Here is a 6,000-nt window from a genome sequence, read left to right as displayed (position 1 = left end):
TAGGGGTCAATCCAATTAGGTACAAGTTGCAATTGCTGCAATGTTTCAACATCGGCAACGGCACGCAAACTCGCACTCCTTGTGGCCAGACAGGGCTACGGGCACTTTTGAGCGAGTTTAGGCTGCCGGAAAGTGCATCTGTTGTAAGACAAACTTGCACCTGTGATAAAATAGTAAAATACAATGGTGTAATTGTGAGCCTGATTCAGTTGTGGTTGTTGCAATCTTTTGCCATTCGCAATTGCATTACAGTCCACCCTGAGTGAGTCTGAGCAGTTGTAGGCTGAACAAGTCTCCTAGACACCAAGGGCTCTCCAGCATCAACACAATGGGTAATTTATGCACGTTCACGGAAAGGTGTTTGAACAGAAATGACACACCTGTGTACAGTTAGCTACCCCCGTTACCATACCACCCCAAATGTGTACCCCCGTTACCATACCACCCCACTTTGTAATGGGATCCTCTATGTGAGTTAATGTATCTGCCCCTAGTTCACTGATAAAAAGGTCACCCAGTTCACTATCTCCAGAGGAGCGGCTCTTCCAGTTTTGAAATTAGGGGAAACGAACAGAGAAAAATAGGCTCCCCACTAATACTGTGGGCATTATGTGTATAAGTGGCACTACTACTGTGCGCATTATGTGTATGAGGCATTACTGCTGTTGACATTATACATATAAGGGGCACTACTGTGGACATAATGTGTATAAGGAGTACTACTGCTGTGGGCATTATTTGCATTACAACTGTGGACATTATCTGTATAGGGGGGCACTACTACTGTGGGCATTATGTGTATATAAGGGGGCACTATTACTGTGGGGATTATGCATATAAGGGGCTCTACTACTGTGGACATTAGGCGTAACAGCAGCACTACTAATGTGGGCATTATGTGTATAAGTGGCAGTACTACTGTGGACATCATGTGTATAAGGGGCATTACTACTGTTGACATGCATATAAGGGGCACTACTGTAGGCATAATGTATGTAAGCAGCACTACTACTGTGGGTATTATTTGTAAGGGGCATTACTACTGTGGGCATTATGTGTATAATGGGCACTACTGTGTAGCATAACGTGACTAGGGGGTGCTACTGTGTGATGTAATGTGAATCAGGGACACTACTATGTGGCATACTATGAATCAGGGGATCTATGTGCGGTGTAATGTAAATAAGATTGTGATTTTGTGTGACGTAATTTGAATTTAGAGTACTATTTTGTGGTGATGCCCTTCTTTGTGAGACCACACTGCTTTTTTTCAGCCAGCTAGCTGTTACTTTATGGGACGGCTCAAATTTATAAATTACAGGGTGGTGCCAAACACTTTAGCACTGCCCCTGCCTCCACACCGTCTGTATGTCCCATACTGAGCTGCCCCCTTCTGCATGATTAGTATTGTCCAATCTCCCCCATAGTCTCTGTTTTGTACGGTGTTCTCAATATCCCCCACCACACATACAATCACATAAGTATGGTAACTTACCTTCTACATGTTATCCTCCAGTCCTTACTGCCTCTGCGACCCCTCCCGTCATCTTCAACTGACAGTTTGCAGATCTCTTTGCCGGTCACCCGCCACTCTGCAAATCTCTTTGCCAGAATTTTGCTAGATGATGATCTAAACAACCATAATTTCTTGATCAGACATACTATGTGTATAATTGTACTACTACATTTTGTTATAGTTTAAATTTTATTAATTTGCAATCTATTTAATTGACTTTTTATCCAAAACCAAGATCCTGTCTCATAGAGACCCAATTTATCTGCTCCAGGTTTTATCGTCTCTAGTGCTAGGACAATGTTAGTATCATACAATACCCACAGTGTGCAGGTTACAGTAATAATCATAGAGCTACTGTAACTATCCTTTATACTAGAAATGACATTATGTGTATAGGGGCACTACTGCTGTGGGCATTATGTGAAAGGGGCACTACTACTGTGGGCATTATGTGTATAAGGGGCACTACTACTGTGGGCATTATGTGTAAGGGGCACTACTACTGTGGGCATTATGTGTATATGGGGCACTACTGTGGCCATTATGTATAAGGGGAAATACTATGGGCATTGTGCATAAAGTATTATGTATAAAGGGCACTACTGTGTGGCATTAGGTATACAAGGGCCACTACTACTGTGGACATTATGTGTATAAGGGCACTACTACTGTGGGCATAATGTGTATAGGGGCACTATTACTGTGTGCATAATGTGTATAGGGGGCACTACTACTGTGGGGATTATGTATATAAGGGGCACTACTACTGTGGACATTGGTGGTCATTCCGAGTTGATCGCTAGCTGCCGTTGTTCGTAGCGCAGCGATCAGGCAAAAAATCGGCACTTCTGCGCATGCGTATGGGGCGCAGTGCACACACGCGACGTACTTTCACAAAAGCCGATGCAGTTTCACACAAGGTCTAGCAACGCTTTTCAGTTGCACTGCTGATCGGTGAGTGATTGACAGGAATGGGGCGTTTCTGGGAGGTAACTGACCGTTTTCCGGGAGTGTGCTGAAAAATGCAGGTGTGTCAGATACAAACGCAGGCATGCCTGGGGAAACGGGGGAGTGGCTGGCCGAATGCAGGGCGTGTTTGTGACGTCAAAACAGGAACTAAACAGACTGAAGTGATTGCTAGCTAGGAGTAAGTCTCGAGCTACTCTGAAACTGCACAATCTTTTTTTGTAGTAATGCTGCGATCCTTTCGTTCGCACTTCTGCTAAGCTAAGATACACTCCCAGAGGGCAGCGGCCTAGCGTTTGCACTGCTGCTAAAAGCAGCTAGCAAGCGATCAACTCGGAATGAGGGCCATTGGGCCTAATTCAGAGTTGATCGCAGCTGCAAATTTGTTAGCAGTTAGGCAAAACTATGGGGGTCATTCCGAGTTGTTCGCTCGTTATTTTTTTGTCGCAACGGAGCGAATAGTCGCTAATGTGCATGCGCAATGTCCGCAGTGCGACTGCGCCAAGTAAATTTGCTATGCAGTTAGGAATTTTACTGACGGCATTACGAGGTTTTTTCTTCGTTCTGGTGATCGTAATGTGATTGAGTGTAAGTGGGTGTTTCTGGGCGGAAACAGGCCGTTTTATGGGAGTGTGCGAAAAAACGCTACCGTTTCCAGGAAAAACGCGGGAGTGGCTGGAGAAACGGGGGAGTGGCTGGGCGAACGCTGTGTGTGTTTGTGACGTCAAACCAGGAACGACAAGCACTGAACTGATCGCAGATGCCGAGTAAGTCTGGAGCTACTCAGAAACTGCTAAGAAGTGTCTATTCGCAATTCTGCTAATCTTTCGTTCGCAATTTTAATATGCTAAGATTCACTCCCAGTAGGCGGCAGCTTAGCGTGTGCAAAGCTGCTAAAAGCAGCATGCGAGCGAACAACTCGGAATGACCCCCAATGTGCACTGCAGGGGGGACAGATATAACATGTGCAGAGAGAGTTAGATTTGGGTGGGGTGTGTTCAAACTGAAATCTAAATTGCAGTGTAAAAATAAAGCAGCCAGTATTTACCCTGCAGAGAAACAATATAACCCTCCCAAATCTAACTCTCTCTGCAAATGTTATATCTGCCACACCTGCAGTGGACATGGTCCCTCGTTTCGAGTTGTTCGCTCGCAAGCTGCTTTTAGCAGCATTGCACACGCTAAGCCGCCGCCTACTGGGAGTGAATCTTAGCTTATCAAAATTGCGAACGAAAGGTTCTCAAAATTGCGAATAGAAATTTCTTTGCAGTTTCTGAGTAGCTCGAGACTTACTCTTCCAGTGCGATCAGTTCAGTGCTTGTCGTTCCTGGTTTGACGTCACAAACACACCCAGCGTTCGCCCACACACTCCTCCGTTTCTCCAGCCACTCCCGCGTTTTTCCCAGAAACGGTAGCGTTTTTTCACGCACTCCCATAAAACGGCCAGTTTCCGCCCAGAAACACCCACTTCCTGTCAATCACACTCCGATCTCCAGAACGAAGAAAAAACCTCGTAATGCCGTGAGTAAAATACCTAACTGCATAGCAAATTTACTTGGCGCAGTCGCAGTGCGAACATTGCGCATGCGCAGTTTGCGGAAAATCGCTGCGATGCGAAGAAAATTACCGAGCGAACAACTCGGAATGACCACCATGGTTTTGCCCAACTGCTAACAAATTTGCTGCTGTGATCAACTCTGAATTACCCCCATTATAAGTATAAGTGGCACTACTACTGAGGGCATTATGTGTATAAGTGGCACAACTACTAAGTGCATCATGTGTATAAGGGGCATTACTACTATTGACATCATGCATATAAGGGGCACTACTGTGGACATAATGTATATAAGCAGCACTACTACTGTCGGCATTTTTTGTAAGGGGCATTACTACTGTGGGCATTATGTGTATAATGGGCACTACTGTGTTGCATAAACTGACTAGTGGGCGCTACTGTGTGACATACTGTGAATGGAGATACTACTAGTAACATAGTAACATACATAGTATTTGAGGTTGAATAGAGGCAAATTGCCAATCGTGTTCAACCTGTTTTAAGTTGCGATGATTCTACATACTTGCTAAACAATGTTTTATGACTAGTTAGCTACTATAACTCATGTTACCCCCGGATTAACCACGTTGATATTTTAAGTATTATAACCTTGGATAGCTTTTTCATTCAGAAATGTATCCATTCCTTTTTTAAATACAATTACAGAGTCCGCCATTAGCACCTTCCCTGGCAGGGAATTCCACATCCTGATTGCCCTAACAGTGAAGAACCCTTTCCTCCGTTGCGTTCGGAACTTTCTCTCCTCCAGTCGCAGCGAGTGCCCACGTGTCCTAAACTGTGTTCTTTTAATAAATAATTCCTCTGATAACTCTTTGTGATGACCCTTTACATATTTGAAGATATTAATAATATCTCCTCTTAGGCGCCTCTTTTCTAGTGTATACATATTCAGCCTAGTAAGTCTTTCCTTATAGTCCAGTCCTTCTAGGCCTTTAATCAATTTAGTAGCTCGCCTTTGAACACTTTTGAGTTCACTGATATCTTTTTTATACAATGGTGCCCAAAACTGAACACAATATTCCAGGTGCGGACGTACCAATGCCTTATACAGCGGCATGATTACATCCGCGTCCCTTGTCTCAATTCCCCTTTTTATGCACGCTAGCACCTTACTTGCCTTCTTTACTGCATTTTGACATTGTGTACGGTTATTAAGCCTATTATCAATGAATACCCCCAAATCTTTTTCCAATTCTGTTTCCCCTAGGCGTTCCCCATTTAATATGTAGGATGCAAGTTTGTTTTTAGTCCCAAAATGCATAACCTTGCATTTGTCTGTATTGCACCTCATTTTCCATTTAGACGCCCAGAGTTCAAGTTTAGATAGATCATTCTGCAAGGACTCCACATCCAATTCTGAACTAATTACCTTACACAGTTTAGTATCATCTGCAAAGATTGACACTGTGCTTTCCAGGCCTATTTCTAGGTCATTGATAAATATGTTAACTAGTAGTGGTCCGAGTACGGACCCGTGTGGTATTCCGCTGACTAATAGGGACCAGGTTGAGGACTTCCCGTTGACCACTACTCGCTGTACCCTGCTATCCAACCAGCTGCTTATCCATGTGCATTTTTCCTAGGCCAATCTCCTTTAATTTGATCATCAGTCTCCTGTGAGGAACTGTATCGAAGGCTTTTGCAAAATCTAGGAAGACCACATCCACTGCTTTTCCTTGATCAAGATTATTGCTCACTTCCTCGTAGAAGCTAATTAAGTTAGTCTGACATGACCTGTCCCTCACAAACCCATGCTGGTTCTTGCTAATAATCCTAGCGGACTTTAGATACTCCTGTATGACGTCCCTTAGAATTCCTTCCAATATTTTCCCCACTATAGATGTTAAACTAACTGGTCTGTAGTTTCCCGGAAGATTTTTGGATCCCTTTTTAAACAATGGCACTACCTCAGCTATACGCCAATCCTTCGGTACTGACA

General features: G+C 43.9%; 1 long non-coding RNA gene across 1 annotated transcript in view; it reads right to left on the bottom strand.

The window, feature by feature from the left end:
- Positions 1 to 1,501: 1,501 nt before the first annotated feature.
- Positions 1,502 to 6,000, bottom strand: part of LOC134962446 (uncharacterized) — a 35,678-nt gene continuing 31,179 nt past the window's right edge. Inside the window, exon 3 of the long non-coding RNA XR_010188036.1 lies at positions 1,502 to 1,630. This is a non-coding gene — a long non-coding RNA (uncharacterized LOC134962446). The remainder of the gene's footprint in view (positions 1,631 to 6,000) is intronic.

Source organism: Pseudophryne corroboree, chromosome 1 (genome assembly GCF_028390025.1).
Source record: "Pseudophryne corroboree isolate aPseCor3 chromosome 1, aPseCor3.hap2, whole genome shotgun sequence".
Classification (NCBI taxonomy): domain Eukaryota; kingdom Metazoa; phylum Chordata; class Amphibia; order Anura; family Myobatrachidae; genus Pseudophryne; species Pseudophryne corroboree.
The sequence above is the reverse complement of the archived record's forward strand: the minus strand, read 5'-3'. Positions and strand labels throughout refer to the sequence as shown.